Genomic DNA, 16,916 nt, shown 5'->3' on the forward strand with positions numbered 1-16,916 from the left:
CTACTCCCCTTTCACCACAGCATGCCTATTTTTAAACTGGCTCTCCCAGTATCCACTCTAAATTGAACCATGGAGGAACTGATGCCTTGGAGTTGGCAGTGGAGGGGTTTCTGGCCATCCAACAACACCACCACACTCCCTCCTGTTCTTAGGCTGTACTATCAAATCTACTCCCCTTTCACCACAGCATGCCTATTTTTAAACTGGCTCTCCCAGTATCCACTCTAAATTGAACCATGGAGGAACTGATGCCTTGGAGTTGGCAGTGGAGGGGTTTCTGGCCATCCAACAACAACACCACACTCCCTCCTGTTCTTAGGCTGTACTATCAAATCTACTCCCCTTTCATCACAGCATGCCTATTTTTAAACTGGCTCTCCCAGTATCCACTCTAAATTGAACCATGGAGGAAATGATGCCTTGGAGTTGGCAGTGGAGGGGTTTCTGGCCATCCAACAACACCACCACACTCCCTCCTGTTCTTAGGCTGTACTATCAAATCTACTCCCCTTTCACCACAGCATGCCTATTTTTAAACTGGCTCTCCCAGTATCCACTCTAAATTGAACCATGGAGGAACTGATGCCTTGGAGTTGGCAGTGGAGGGGTTTCTGGCAATCCAACAACAACACCACACTCCCTCCTGTTCTTAGGCTGTACTATCAAATCTACTCCCCTTTCACCACAGCATGCCTATTTTTAAACTGGCTCTCCCAGTATCCACTCTAAATTGAACCATGGAGGAACTGATGCCTTGGAGTTGGCAGTGGAGGGGTTTCTCGCCATCCAACAACACCACCACACTCCCTCCTGTTCTTAGGCTGTACTATCAAATCTACTCCCCTTTCACCACAGCATGCCTATTTTTAAACTGGCTCTCCCAGTATCCACTCTAAATTGAACCATGGAGGAACTGATGCCTTGGAGTTGGCAGTGGAGGGGTTTCTGGCCATCCAACAACACCACCACACTCCCTCCTGTTCTTAGGCTGTACTATCAAATCTACTCCCCTTTCACCACAGCATGCCTATTTTTAAACTGGCTCTCCCAGTATCCACTCTAAATTGAACCATGGAGGAACTGATGCCTTGGAGTTGGCAGTGGAGGGGTTTCTGGCCATCCAACAACACCACCACACTCCCTCCTGTTCTTAGGCTGTACTATCAAATCTACTCCCCTTTCACCACAGCATGCCTATTTTTAAACTGGCTCTCCCAGTATCCACTCTAAATTGAACCATGGAGGAACTGATGCCTTGGAGTTGGCAGTGGAGGGGTTTCTGGCCATCCAACAACACCACCACACTCCCTCCTGTTCTTAGGCTGTACTATCAAATCTACTCCCCTTTCACCACAGCATGCCTATTTTTAAACTGGCTCTCCCAGTATCCACTCTAAATTGAACCATGGAGGAACTGATGCCTTGGCAGTGGAGGGGTTTCCTCCCTTGGCAGACCAGCATTGAGCCCAATTAGCGTTGCTGGATGAGAATACTTTTTTTGTGTCTGCTTGGCGGTTATCTGTGGAAATGTAAATCTGAACTTCCTTCACCACAGCAAGCTAACAAGATAATGACTATTTTCACCCACTGAACAGATTACAAACATCTGCAAAGGAGATGCACTGTGTACTATGGTGCAGCAAAGGTGAGTGGAGAGGAAGGAGTTGAGAGTGTGATGTGGTGGGGAGGAAAGCTGCTTCTTTCCAGTTTTATCTGCAAAAGGAGAGGCCATGTGGCAGGGAGACAATGAAGTCCCCTTTCAATGGAGTTACACAAAGCTATCCAATTCAATTGCCACAGACTATTTTAGCCATAATTCCGTAGCTGAATAACTGTCAGCAGCACTACCACTTAAATTGCCAGAAATCAACCAGAGGTTCCAAAAATCACGGATAAAGGCTCTCAAAATGAAAGAACCAGGAATATCTTGAAAGAACCAGGAAAGAACCAGGAATGAAAGAACCAGGAATCAGGAAAAGATGCTGAATCAGGAACCAGGAAAGAATCAGGAATGAAAGAATCAGGAACCAGGAAAGAACCAGGAACCAGGAAAGAATCAGGAACCAGGAAAGAACCAGGAACCAGGAAAGAACCAGGAATGAATCAGGAACCAGGAAAGAATCAGGAACCTGAATCAGGAACCAGGAAAGAACCTGGATTCCTGGAATCAGGAACCAGGAAAGAACCTGGATTCAGGAACTTTTGATTCTGGAAACTTTAGGAACTTCAGGAACTTTTGATTCAGGAACTTTTGATTCTTTTGAACTTTTGATTCCTGAAACTTTTGATTTGATTCCTGAAACTTTTGATTCCTGAAACTTTTGATTTGATTTTGATTCCTGAAACTTTTGATTCCTGAAACTTTTGATTTGATTTTGATTCCTGAAACTTTTGATTCCTGAAACTTTTCTTTTGATTCCTGAAACTTTTGATTTTCCTGAAACTTTTGATTTGATTCCTGAAACTTTTGATTCCTGAAACTAACTCTAACTTTTGAACTTTTGATTCCTGAAACTTCAGGAACTTTTGATTCTGGAAAGGAACTTTCCTGGTTCCTTTCCAGAACCAGGAAAGAACCTGGATTCAGGAAAGAACCTGGAATCAGGAACCAGGAAAGAACCTGGATTCCTGGAATCAGGAACCAGAACCTGGAATCAGGAACCAGGAAAGAACCAGGAATGAAAGAACCAGGAATCTTGAAAGAACCAGGAATATCAAACTTCCTAATCTATACAAAAGAGAAACATGGTGACTTTTTGGTGAAAGTACGTGAATTCTCATGCAAAATAGGACAATATCTTGGAGGGGAGGATGGGAACCTCGTAGAAGTTGGAGTCCTTGGGGGCTTTTGAAAATTAAGGACTACAGAGCCCTTCTGCAACAGATGAATATTTTTGCAGTAGTGCAGTGGCATATAACAGGTTTTCACTCTGACTGTGTACTTTATTTTATGTATTTTATGTATTTTATTGTTGTAAGCTGACTTGGGAGGGCTTCTGCCCTGAAAGGTGGACAAGAAATATTTTAAATAAATACATAAATACATAAATACTTGTTAATAAAAACAAACAAACAAAAAACACTCCAAATTAATACCACAAGGCTAATGCATAATTATCATTTTCAGATGCAAGTACAAAACCCTGGCTTCTGAGTCTGGCTTGTTACAAGAGGAAAAAGCCAGAGATCCCAGTTCAAACATAATGGTGAACAAACCCAAGACGGAGGCTACCTGGTTTGTTTAGCTGCTGCTGCTACTGGAAGGAAGAAGAGTGAAGTGGGAATGATTGAGCAGACGAGCACGCTTGCTCCTTCACGGTAAGCCCGAATTCACGGCAATTCTAGCTAATTGTGATGTGCAAACGCATGCATAGTGTTAATTTGGTGTGTTTATTAGAAAGTGTGTGATGGTTATATGAGTCACCATGTTCACGGAGCTGCACTGCTTAGAAGGGCTTGGGGTAGAGGTCATAACTGCAGGGCCCTTTTGGACAGGGATGAATTCTCAGCAGATCCATAAGCCTTCTCCATAATGAGGCATCCAAGAGTTTGCACAACTGTGCCTGAACCAGAAAAAAAAAACCTAAGTAGAACGTGCAACACCGAATCGAGTATGCTACGTAATTGTGAGAATCACAGCATTCCCTTAAAAAGTGCAAGGTTGTAGGTCTCAGCCAGAGAGATTTAAATAGGGATGGCCAACACACACAACCAGTGCAGCCCCCCTCGCCCCCCCCCCCCTCGCTGCCCTGATTTTTGTTCCTTTTACCGGAAAAAAGGGAGAAAACATTGCGGCTTGAGAAATTCAGCGGCAAACTGCTACAGAGGCTTAGACTGGACAAATTTAGCCTGAAAGCAAGCTAAATTTGTGCATTCTACAGCTCCATAGCAGAAGCTATGATCTAAGTGCAACTTTCCCTTCCTTCACCCCTCCCCCTTTTTGTAGTGTGGGGGTGCTGGCGGGGGAAACACAGTTCATGGCAGGTTGGGGCGGGGAGGGAAATTGCCCCTCGAACTGCCCTAAGTTGCCCACCCCTGGTTGAATTAAGTAAATAAATAAATACTGAAAAGAAATTTGAGTTTTGTGTGTGCTGAAGTCTCAGACATTAGAGGATGATTTTCTACTTGTCAGTGTGTACTGTGAGAAGCCTACAAAAATACCTCCCTCCTCCATGGACCCTTGTGCCCAACTGTCATCACAAATCAACTCTTTCCTCTCTCATTTTTTAAAAATGTATTTATATTATTTATTCTCTCTCTCTCTCTCTCTCTCTCTCTATATATATATATATATATATATATGAGAAAGATAGAAAGAGTAACTAATCCAGAGCCTCCTTGTTGCTTTGCTTTTGTGCCACTTTATACCTATTTCTAAATTATATTTATATAGATACACACACACATGCTTTACACCTACCTCTAAATTATATTTATATAGATGTAGATACACACACACACACACATTCAGGGCCACTTACAAATTTCAAATTCTAACAAAGCAAAGTATCATAATAAATAATAAAACAGCAACCGTGATTTAAAAGCAGCACAAAACAACACGAAAGCGAGGAGTCAGACCTTGAAAATAATTGCTGGAATATTTATTTAATTTATTAAAGGCACAGTCCTGCCTTAACCCAAGCAGTTATTCCATTCCATCTACGATATTTTTTGGTCTGCGTTTCCCCCTCCCTTACTCCAAATCACCTGAAGAGCAAAACAAGGTGTGTATGTGTGTGCTGGTTAGGATGTTGATTAGGGTCAGACTTCTTTGGTCTCTTTATCTTCCTTACATTGTCCCCCAGCTATGAAGTCAGGGACAGCCACTGGGCCCCCAAAGCAGCAGCTGATCAGTGTGTCTTCGCTATCTAATCAGCGGTGGTGTGGAGGGCATGACGAAACAGGTAAGGCATTTGCCCACTGGCGTTGCAACGGGACTCAGTGACCTTGGGGAGCTCATCTGCATGCAGAGAAAACACAAAGGCCAAATTATCTAAACTAGACGTTGGCACTGGCAGGAGACCCAGCTCGTTCAGAACAGATCGTGGGGAACTAATGCTGTTCTCAGATAGCAGGAGGCCTTTTGTTTTTGCATGCTGCTTTGAATTTCCCTGCGTGAGCCCGCATAGCAAGTGGGAGCTGATGGGGCCAGCCAATTGCCACGAGAGCACCACTCCGCTTCTTAAATGGCAAAAGGCTCTCCGTTCCTTGCTCCAGCTGGCCCGGTGTTCAGTCCAATCCATTGACGCGGTATGTGTTTCGGAGGCATTAGCCTGGGTTCGAAAACCATCATTACCTCCCAACCAATATGTCTGAGGCTTGGGAGCTCTGAACAGGTAATAGAATCGCACAAAAACCAATAATAAAAGGGAATGAAATAGAAGCCAGCCCCAGGGAAGCAGATCTATCTATTATGCCAAGCTGAAGGGTAAGAGGTAAACAAGCTATTCAAGGTACCGAGAAATGCGGCACACTCCAGGGCAGGAATAATAAACAGACCAATTATTCTTTATACATTCAGGTGTTTCGAAGGACCCCTCTTTTGAAAATCAATGAAATTAATTTAATGTTGTTACATGCTTTACATTTAATATTCCCCAAGAGCTATTCGAAATGTGCTCAAAGATCTAAGAGGCCTCTCTCCAAACCCCATCCACCCCAATTCAAATCACAGGGTATCATTTGTCAGGTCAATATACTGGGAATGCAAGATGTTTCATAGAACCACAGAATTGGGACAGAGAGACAGAGATGTTACAAAGGCCTAACCACATCTGACCTTCACCACAGGATCATCTATCAAACTTCACAATCCACAACCCAAACCCCACTATTCTATAAGCATGCTGCAGGAGTGAAGAAAGTGCACAGCACCACAGGGCCTACAGTTGAAGCTACACACTTACGGGGAAATAAGCAGGTCCCTTGGAATTATGCCAAAGGTTCTACATCTTACTTGGGCACCTGGGCAAATTTATGTACAAGAGTACTATGGCTGTCACCTGATTAAAGGGATTGTAGTCAACCAACCAACGCTGCATGAGGTTGCATAGGAAGAGAAAACCACAACAAGAACAAGACTATCCCTTGAAAGATAGACCTATCAATGGTTATTAGGTATGATGGCTATATGGGACCTCAAGGTCCAGCGGCAGTATGCCTCCAAGTACCAATTGCGAGGGAGTAGGCCATTTCCCTAAAGCCCTGCTTTGGGGGCTTCTTGGAGGCATCTAATTGGGCATTGTAGGAAACAGGATACTGGACAAAGCGAGCCTTTGGTCTGCTCTAGCAGGGCTTCTTATGTTCAACCATTTTAACAGACAAAAGCATGCTTTCGTTCAAGATGATGTGTGCATCTAAAAAGAGGCATTTCCCCTTGTCTGCCATGCAATAGGGGACACCTCTTCCAAGATGGTGTCATCTGTGCATCCTCTAAAAGCAAAAGGAAGTTTGTTTTCCCCTTCAAATCTGTTATTGTATTTATACATTCATTTATGCAGACTTAACTGATTCGAGCTCATATGATTCAGTGGCCAAAATGGGCAAGATTGATTTGGATGCACCCGATCTCGTCTGATCTTGGAAGCTAAGCAGGGTCAGCCCTGGTTAGTACTTGGATTGGAGACTGCCTGGGAATCAGGCTTCCTGCACTGAGCAGGGGGTTGGACTTGATCATCTTGGAGGCCCCTTCCAACCCTTTGATGCTATGATTCTATGTCCTTCATCAGGTGACAACAACGCTAGACTTCATTAACAGGCAGGAACCCTGGATTTCATCAGCTAGCATGCAAGGAAGGTTAAATACAAAGCATAATTGTAAGCATACTTGTTACTTCAGTTCCCAAAATGTACTGGCATAATCCCCACTGTTACAAATATGTACTGTTATATATTTAAAACCCTCAAACAACACTCCTAAAGGAATCACATAACAACACTTGTCCAGCAACCGAGAAGAGTGTAGTTTCCAGCCACCCTTGGAAAGAGGAGGTTATAGAAGTCCTGGAGAGAAAGGGCAATCGGTGAAGTGCAGGCTGGGGTATAAATTCAGAGTTTTTCAAATTCTTAAAAGCAAGTTCTGTTTTGATCATCTGTATATTCCATTTGTGTGTCAAAGCACAGCCAAGAGGGTAGATAAGCAGGAGAGAGGTACGGAGGAGGGGTTTGGGGGGAATTAGAAAACATTTGTTTGATAGCTCCAGTTGCAAGGATTGCTCTCTCGCTGTCAGACATGACCCATAATCAACACAGGGTTTTATTAGGAAGCATCAGCAAGGGAGACGCCAAGTGACAGCTTTGAAATTAACTTGCCAAAACTTCCCATCAATATTATGACAACTCCTCCCTCGTCGGTTCAGTGACCCGACATGAAGCTTGACAACATTAACATAACTTTGCTGAAACAAAAGCCTGCCACTTTGGATCTGAAAAGCTGGATTACCTTCTGAAGATGAAAAAAAGAAAACTGAACCAAATGTTTGTAAATTTTTACTTGTGCCGAAATTTATATGTTCGACAAGGAGAAACTTTTGTCAGACAGGAAAGGAAATGACATGAAAACCGGAGCATGGAAAGGAAGCAAAACCTGCTTCCCTGATACAACCCCTGATGTGCTTGCCTGGAGCCAATGTGCACCCTGGGCCACTCCCCCCCCCCACTTTATATGCTTTCTTCTTTATAAGCTTTCTGGAAGTCCTCCAACGCATGCGACTGGTAAAAACCCTGCCCTAGCCCTGTCCCAGTCCTTTCGACCGCCGCGCCGCATGTGTGGGTGGGTGGAGGAGGGTTACTGGGAGCATATAAAAGGGACTCTATCTAGGCTTTAGCTCAGTGAGGTGGGGGGGGGTGTCCCGAGATTGGTCAAACAAGTTCTGTGACTACATTTGCTCTAAAAGCCTTAGATGTGCAGTGTGCACTAGGCTGAAGGACTCTCCAGATCCTTAAAAAGCAGTCTCTCCAGATCTCTCTCCAGATCCTTAAAAAGGTGGGCTGTAGAATCCCTGTCTGGAGGCGGTGAGTGGCCGGATGGGGAGGAATAAGCTGAAGCTGAACCCTGACAAGACCAAGGTACTTTTGGTGGGAGACAAGAGGAGGTTGCGGGATGTCGACCTGGTGTTGAATGGGGTACGGCTACCCTTGAAAGACCAGGTCCACAGCCTGGGGGTCATTTTAGACTCCCAGCTGTCCATGGAGGCTCAGGTGTCAGCTGTGAGCTGGACAGCACTGTACCAACTCCATCTGATACGGTAGCTGCGCCTCTGCCTTCCCAACCATCTTCTCCCATCAGTAGTACATGCCCTGGTCTCCTCTTGTCTAGACTACTGTAATGCGCTCTACATGGGGTTACCCTTGAAGACGGTTCAGAAGCTGCAGCTGGTGCAGAACGTGGCAGCTCACTTGATTAAAGGCAGCCACCAGGGTGATCACATCACTCCGGTGCTGAAGGAGATGCACTGGTTACCAGTTGTTTTCTGGGCCAAATTCAAGGTGTTGGTTTTGGCCTTTAAAACCCTATATGGTTCCAGCCCAGCCTATCTCAAGGAGCGCCTCCAGCAACACCAGACAGGCCACTCAACAAGATCAGCCTCGGATGGCCTTCTCTCTGTCCCATCAGCCAGTACAGCTAGGCTGGTGAGGATGAGGGAAGAGGGCCTTCTCAGTGGTGGCCCCACTCTGTGGAACTCCCTCCCTAGGGGACTCTGCCGTGCCCCCTCTTTAATGAGCTTCTGCCACACATCAAAAATGTGGTTGTTCAGGCAGGCATTTGGGGTGGGTTAGGGTATTTTTAGAAATACGATGTTTTGATGTGAAAACTTATTGTTTTAAACTGTTGTATTATTGTACATCACCTAGAGTGGCCGGGTGATGGCCAGATGGGCGATTAAGAAATTAAGTAAGTAAGTAAGTAAATAAATAAATCAGACTCTCCGGATCTTTCTCCAGATCCTACACACACACACACACACACACACACACTTCTCTCTCTCTCTCTCTCTCTCACTTCCAGGGGGAAGTAAAAAGACACAGAGAATAATTGAGTCACTTTGTGGCAATAATCAAAAGGAGAGGAGAAGTGTTCAGGCTCAACTCTAATGAGCACATACTACAAGGAGGATGGAACAAGGGAAAGGCAACAAGGTCGTAGTACCTTCTCATCAACCCACATACATACATTCTCTTTCCTCTGGGTAACAACCTCGATATCATGCATCCACCCTTTCTATACCATGCACGGTCAACCCCTGCTCCCCTTAAGCAGGGAGGTGTCAGAGGGCCCTAGCCGGCCTCTTTCAGTCTACTCCAGTAGCCAACTCCAGACACAGACAAAGGATTCTTTTCAAGGCTTTATTCCTTTTACAACTTAATAACTCTATCACCAGCGACTAAGCTGTGAACAGCAGAGTGACCTATGCCCTGGGTTGGAAACAGTTGGTCTCCATTTGAAGGAGAATCACTTGCAGACCCTGAACTTATGGGCTAGGGAGAGTCCCTCCCCTTTTCCCTCAGGTCCTCTGGCGCGACCGTTGCTTGCGCACCAAACAGGCGCTACGCCTCCTTTCCGCGCCCTCCATAGCTCGTCGCTCTTTGCGTCTGCATCGAGAATCCAGCCAGCCCTCCTCCCACGCTCTTTCACTCCCAGGAACGCTATCTATCTCTGGAATGCCGGCAGGAGGAATCTCTGCCAGCTGCAGGGCCTGGGAGGGATGAGCGCGCTCCTCTCCCATGGACGGCTGTTCCTCCTCAGAATCAGAACTGCTCTAAGGTTCTATGGGCTCAGTGTCCACCCTGACAGGAGGGGATCTAGTAAACTAATCAAGGAATGACTTGGGGGGGGGGTTCTTTTCAATTCACCACTCAGCTTCCTTCATGTGTTTCTTTAGTAAGGCAAACCAGGAAGAGCTAGAAACTTTGGAGCAAGATGTCCCCAGGTTCCCTCAGGGATCCAAGATGGGCCTGGACCCCAGGGGTGATGCCTTCAGATTAGAGCTGTGCACAGATGGCCTCTCAAAATTCTCCATCTTATTTGTGGGAAGAGAAATTTGGGAGATAATTTCACTGAATTTCTCCAGGGGGAGGAGAAATTCTCCACAGTTTCTCTCAGGTGGGGCTCCCCATTGGCAGAGTTTGTGGCACAGCTTCTTTCGTTTTTTGGTAAGGGTTGGGGTGTGTGTGTGCTGCAACAGCATTAACTGTGTTGGCAGGCTGGCTCCCCATTTGCATCCCCCACAATGCAGGTGGGGGCAGTGTTGTGTCTAGCTCCAGGGACGAGGTAGAGTTAGTGCTTTGCCAAAATCTGTCCTCCAATTTCTAGAAAGTTTTATTCTGCCTCATTTTCACGACAGTCTGTAATTTATGTTGAATTTATTTTGGTGGTGCTTTTGAGCTTACCTATGAGTAATCATAAGTCAGCCTCCCAGGCTGCCTGCATGTCTGGATCTGAAAAAGCCCTACGGGATGAATTAGCTCATGATGCCTTCCACTGGGCTTCAGTTCAGGTGTCTGAAGCTGAGGAGGCTACAGGCTGCCAAAGAGATGATTGTACAGTGAAATACAGGACACTTGTGCTCATTCCTCCACCACCTCTTAAGTAAGGTAAGCACAAGCAACCCAACTCCAATCCATGATAAGTTCTCCAAAATTTTTTCAGTATTGCATTTCTTTTCAAAAGCGATTTCTCTTCTATCAGATTGAAAGAGAACGGTTGAAAAAAAGGTGGGGAAAATTTTCGGCACTGCACTACTTCACATCTGCCTCCTGGAGAGGCAGAGAGCTCAGCTTCTGAGGCAGACGGGGATGCTGAACCATCACCTAGCCCTGAGAATACCAGCACCTGGTATCCAGCATTCAGGCTAGGGACAGTGGCCAGGCAAAGGAGCGCCCAGCTTGCTGAGGATGTCTCCTTGAGAGTAAAGACCTCCTCCTGTGTAAGGGCCTCCTCATGACAAAGGCCCCCCACTTCTGATAAAGTGCCCATGATGACTTGAAGCTGAGCCTTGCATGAGGCTCTGGGAGCTCAGGCATATGAGCTCTCAGTTGAGAGTTGCTGGAACAATGCCTTTATTTCAGCTCCAGGTACCTCGAAAGCTTGCATCTCCTTGGACTGATCTCTCATGTCTGAACTCTGGATGACCCTGTTTTTGTGAAGCCCTTTCCTCTGGCTTGGTAATACTGTGCTTTTGACTTTTTGCTTGCCTAGTGGCTTTGCAAAATGGATCTGCCCTAGGGCTGAGTTCGACCCAGCCATAGCAGGCCACCAGTGACAGCTTGCCTTTGGAATTTTGTATGTTAAACAAAATACTACATTGTTCCTGTCTTGATTCCCAATTAGATCTTATAATGTCTAACCTGGCTGCCTCTCTTTACACCTCTGGGTTGGTCTTGTGGCTTATGCAACTAATTAAGGGGGGACATATGTCTCCCACTACCATTCCCATAACTTCAAAAGTTAGACAGACAGCCCACCATCCAGCCCTAGATTGAAATGACCAGTTTCTCTCAACCCCACTCCAGCCTACCCAGCTATGCGCCTACCCCCACCTTAGGGGTGTATGAAAGTTCCGCCACGGATCTCAGGGAGGCCGAATGCCAGCGCATTCAGCCCCCTGAAATCGGTGGCGGAATGGCCCACCACCATGGTCTTCTGACCGGCTGCCGCCGCCACCATTTCCAGGTTTAAAAACACACACACACACACAAAAAATGTGATGGGCTACGTAAAGATTTACATAGCCTATCACGGCTAGATTTTAAAAAAAACACCGTGATAGGTTACGTAAATGTTTACATAGCCTATCAAGGCTGACTTAAAACAAAAAACAAAAAACGCACGTACGCAAATGGCGGCGGCCATGGCCGCCGCCATTTGCATTCCTTATTTTGGCACGTCTTAGTCTATGTAAACATTTACGTAGACTAAGACGTCTTAGTCTATGTAAACATTTACGTAGACTAAGACACAAATAGTGTAGACGCTACGCTATTTGCGTTCCCCTTATTTTCACCGTCTTAGTCTACGTAAATGTTTACATAGACTAAGACGTGCCAAAATAAGGAACGCAAATGGCGGCGGCTATGGCCACCGCCATTTGCGTACGCGCGTTTGTTTGTTTTTATCAGCCGTGATAGGCTACGTAAAGATTTACATAGCCTATCACGGCTGACTGCAGGGACGCAAACGGCGGCGACTACGGCTGCCGCCATTTGCGTCCCTGCTAGCCAGTGGTTGGATGTCCGGCTGCTGGCGGAGCCGTCTGGCGGCGCCGCAGAATCGCTGCGGAGCACAGCCGGCCAGCCAGGATTCCGGGGGGGAGGAATTGAGCACCCCCCCCGGCGAGGATTCCGGGGGGAGGGACGGAACGCCTCCCCCCGCACCATCAGCTTAATCCCCAAAAGGTAAGTACCTTTCGTACATCCCTACCCCACCTACCCCACTCCGTCCCTAACATGCTAGGATAATAGTTCCATGATAGAGTACATGCTTTGCATGCAAAAGTTTCCAGGACTGATCCCTGGCATCTCCAGGTAGAGCTGGGAAACAACCCTTTCTGATGTCAGGGTTAAGCCCAGGTCCCTTGAGATGTCTGAGGACTCCGATTCTGAATCAAAGCTGGAACAGCTAGATCAGAGAACGGGGGAGGAACCTCTCCCAGAGCCCCCAGGCATTCTGAGAAAATCTTCCCAAGGCCTTGACAAACAGATGGCCCAAGCTGAGTTGCCGCGTCCCCCCCTCCACCATGGGAACTCAAATTTCCAAGGAGGAGGAAGAGAGGCTCGACCTGAGAGACACCAGAGTGCATCGCAAGTTGAAGTGGGTGGAGTTAAGGAGGAGCCTGAGAAGAAGCCAACGCAGAAGGGAACTGCCCTAAAGGAGGGGCATCACCCTTAGGCAGGCTTGACCGTCGATGTCCACAGGCAAACTCTGGGCAACTTCACTACCCTGCAGATTGTCTTCCCTAATAAAGATCTTAGAATAGTTGCTTAGAGGCAGGGGCAGCTTGAGAGCTTCCTTCTGCATTGTGTAAGGGCTTGCCTTTAGCATAATAAAGCCATAATAGCTTGAACTATGAGCCTCTGTTTTGTTGACTGCAAAGGGGGACGGTGATCAAACACAATATCTGAGCACACACTGTCAGTCAGTGTAGATTATACTGAGCTAGATGGATAGTGTGACTCGGTGTAAGGCAGCTAGAGGATACCTGACAATATTTACCCAGCATCTGGTGTCTGCTTTCCTGCCATGCCATCTTGTGCATTGGTTTGAGAATATCCTATTTGTTATGGACACTAAGTGAAGCTACAGAGGCCCAGAAAGCAAGCTGACTCATCCATGTAGTTAAGGGATCCAAGGAGCTATAAATCCCTCTAAAAGATGCAGCCCCCTGTTCCGATAACGCGCCCCCATTCCTGCTTTTGTCGAAACAGGCTTTTAATCCCCAGAATTCAGCAGCTTCCTGCTATGTTCCACATGCGCCAAATTAAGGGCTTCTCAAACAGCTGGCACCCTTCATGCTCAAAGAGGTTCTTGAATATCTATGGAAATTGAGGCAAATTATATCTTTTCAGTTAATAATTTATCCTCCATTAAACCTCCCTTCTTCCCTCTTGTTATAGGATGATGTAATGGTTTTCTACACCCCATCCCCACACCAAGACCAGGCAAAGAGACTCGAGATTCAGATGCTATATATGGATATTCATACAAGAAGACAGGGAATCATTTTAAATGGGGATCTTTGGTGCAAGCAAGAGAAACATCAGAAAGAAAAATACACACGCACGGCCATAGGGAGACATATGTGCAGCTTATAGGGTGGGTGAGTTAAATGAGGAACTGAGAAACAAACTCCAAAGGAAAGCAGAGGCAAAGACAGTTCTGAGATGGCGATTCCTTCCACTACAAAAAGAAGAGAACCGCATCCTTCCTTCTTAGCAATTGTTTGAACAGCGTCAGAGAATATAGCTCTTCTCTTGAGCCTCAGACCTCTAATCATTTCTCCTTCTCCTTCCCCCTGCCCTCACTGTCTTGACCCTATAGACGGTAGACCTGCAAGTGACTTTTCAAAACGTTTATGTTGAGGGACACCATCAGCATCAATTGTCTGGACTGGACCGGACTTTGACTGGTTAAGGGTGAGAACATCCTCGGTCTGCATATTTCTGTCCTTCCTGATGGACTACAATCCCCCTGCCACCAAATGTACACACACACACACACACACACCACCACCACCATATTATTACTCATGTTCCACTAATATAGCATGACGGGGGAGTGTGCATGTGCATGTGGGGAGACGGTCTTCTTTTCCATTACAGATTAACACAGATGTTCTTCTGGAATTTCTCCCTAATTATCCTCCAAGGAATTCAGAAACCCGATGAGCACCCCAGGCAGTCTCTCAAGAACAAACCTTTGCATATTGTGACACAAATAGCCTTAAGATTTGCAGTGTCACCAACCTTTTCTCTAGTGAGCAGGACAGTGGAGAAAGGACTTGCTGAATCAGCACAAGAATTGGAGGCACTCTGATCATGCCACCTGTCATTGGTATGGCAGGTTGTCACTGCCTCTGACTCCTGCTCGCCAGTAAAAAGAAAGAAAAAGAATGAAACTGAGCAACTCCAGCCATTAAAAAATCACATCCTTAATGGCTGGCATGGTAGCCTGGTGAATAGATGCCTCACTTTACATTTTAATCAAATGACGCACCTGGCCTGGAGACCAAACTGGTTCCTAAAATAAATTCAGTCACTGCAAAAAACAGTTTGCATTCCACAAGGAAAGAGGAAGAGAGGCCAGGGACTTTGGGAGGCTCATTTAACAACCTTTGAATGCCTCCTTCTTCTTAAAAGCAGACATCTACTTTTAGCTACAATAGAAAGAAGGGAAATAATAGTGTGACTTCCTCTGAGTCCCCAGGTCTCCAGCACATAAACATGTCTGCTTTCAGGCGTTTCAACTAGGCTGATTAAAGAGAGGCTGCATTCAACTTTTTAATATATATAGTCCTTCCTCAAAGGAACTTAGGAAAGTACACGTGAGCTTTGCAGTCTTCTGTCAAGGGCCTGAGCAAGCCCAGATGTGTTTAACTGTGAAGACAAAGCACTTCAGATGCCTTCAAGACCATTCCCTGAGCCCAGATTTTTTTCCTCCAGCTTGGAATTAGGGAACTAACTATGATTGGCCACAAGCACACTGAGAATTGCAGGGTATGTTCTTTAGAGCAGAATCTGATGGAAACAGAACCTCAGCAAGCACTGAGAATTGGGTGTATGGTCTGTTCTAGAGAGGGCTGCACTCACCTGAAAGAGCAGATGCATAGCTTGGTCGGGGGAGGGACTCCTCGATTCAACCTGTCACTTGTGGCCCAGGTGGCTTGGAGCGCCGTTTACCAGCTTTGGCTGGTTCATCAGCTATGGCCATTCCTGGACAGGGACAGTCTGGCCACAATGGTTCATTGTCGGATTACTAAAACGTACTGTATTTGGGGCTGACCTTGAAAACATCTCCGAAACTTTGGCTAGAGAAGAGCGCAACAGCCAGGTGGAGTCAGATTACAGCACTTCTAAAAGAGCTACTTTGGCTGCCTGTTAACTTCTGAGCCCAGTTCCAAACCTGTTTGTTTATGCAGGCATTTGAAATTGGTTCATCTTGTTGGTTGGTGTAAGCTCTCTATGTCATGTTATTTCCTGCCTTTTGTCAATGCAATCAGTATTGTCATTTTATTCTTTTTAATTGTAGATTGTATTAGAATTTTTAATTACATTTTGTATACTGCCCTGGTATTGTAAGATGAAAGAAGGCACACAAATGTGTTTAATAAATAAATAAACAAACTTGGAAAGTGTATGGAGAGATTCAGTCAAAATCTTAAAAGTGAGAAAACTAACTGAACAGATGTTGAGATGTTCCAATAATGCAGACACTTAATAGACTTAGGACACACAGCATGTGAATTTTGAACACGGCAAAATGCCTAGAAAACTGGACACCGTTTCTTGGTTTTATTGTTAGCCAAAAATTGCTGGGCAGATATACAATAATCTAGTTGTTAACTGGGGTTCTGAGGGATTATAGGCATGTAGGTAAGGGACTTAGAATTGTGGCTGAGAGCAGGCAAACGTAATTTATATCACCAAGCATTTCTGTTGCTTTAATTCTGTTACTGTCTTTGAATTGCTGGTAGGTTTTATTTTGGTTTTTATTTTTATTTTATATTGTAGTTTAAAACTTATATTGCATCTGATCCTGTTGTATCTTATGGTTTTAATTCTTGTGAACTGCCCAGAGAGATTCAGCTACTGGACGGTATAGAAATGTAAGACATAAATAAATAAATGTCATATTAAACACCCCATACACACACACACACACACAGCACGTTCAATGATGCCTTAACTGACGTAACCATGTGCTGAGGCTGCTTAGTCAGGAGTGGCTCAGGATTTCATGTCCGCCATGGCGACCATGAACCTATCCTGACTAGTATCTGGCTCTAAGCATGCAGCAGGGCACACTCTAGATCTGGTATTCTGCTCTGGTGGAGTTGTCCACCGTCAGAGCACTGAGTTACATGTGACTCCATTGTCATGGACAGATCAGTAGTTTTGGACTAACTGCCAGTACGGCCCTCTGCAGGGGTGAAGAACCAGTTAGAATGGTCCACCCCAGGTGTCTGATGGTTTCAAATGGTTTCCTGAATGCACTTGGGGATTTCCATGCCTTGTGTGTCAGTGGTACTGTCAAATCCTGGAACACAAAAATGGCCCAGGTTCCTGATGCTATCGCTCCGAAGTCCCCTCTCCCTCCAGGTAGAGCCAGGTTAGCTCTCTTGTTTAACAGGGAGTTGAGGGCAATGAAACAGGAAGAACATCAGCTAGAGTGCTGTTGGAGAAGAACGTGGGATGAATCC

At 45.7% G+C, this 16,916-nt stretch overlaps 1 protein-coding gene across 1 annotated transcript in view; it reads right to left on the reverse strand.

Moving 5' to 3' along the window:
* ASTN2 (astrotactin 2) overlaps positions 1–16,916 on the reverse strand; it is a 668,315-nt gene that overhangs the window by 248,163 nt on the left and 403,236 nt on the right. The window lies entirely within an intron of this gene.

Source organism: Heloderma suspectum, chromosome 14 (genome assembly GCF_057233095.1).
Source record: "Heloderma suspectum isolate Gila_16-S chromosome 14, 16-S_ref, whole genome shotgun sequence".
NCBI classification, from domain to species: domain Eukaryota; kingdom Metazoa; phylum Chordata; class Lepidosauria; order Squamata; family Helodermatidae; genus Heloderma; species Heloderma suspectum.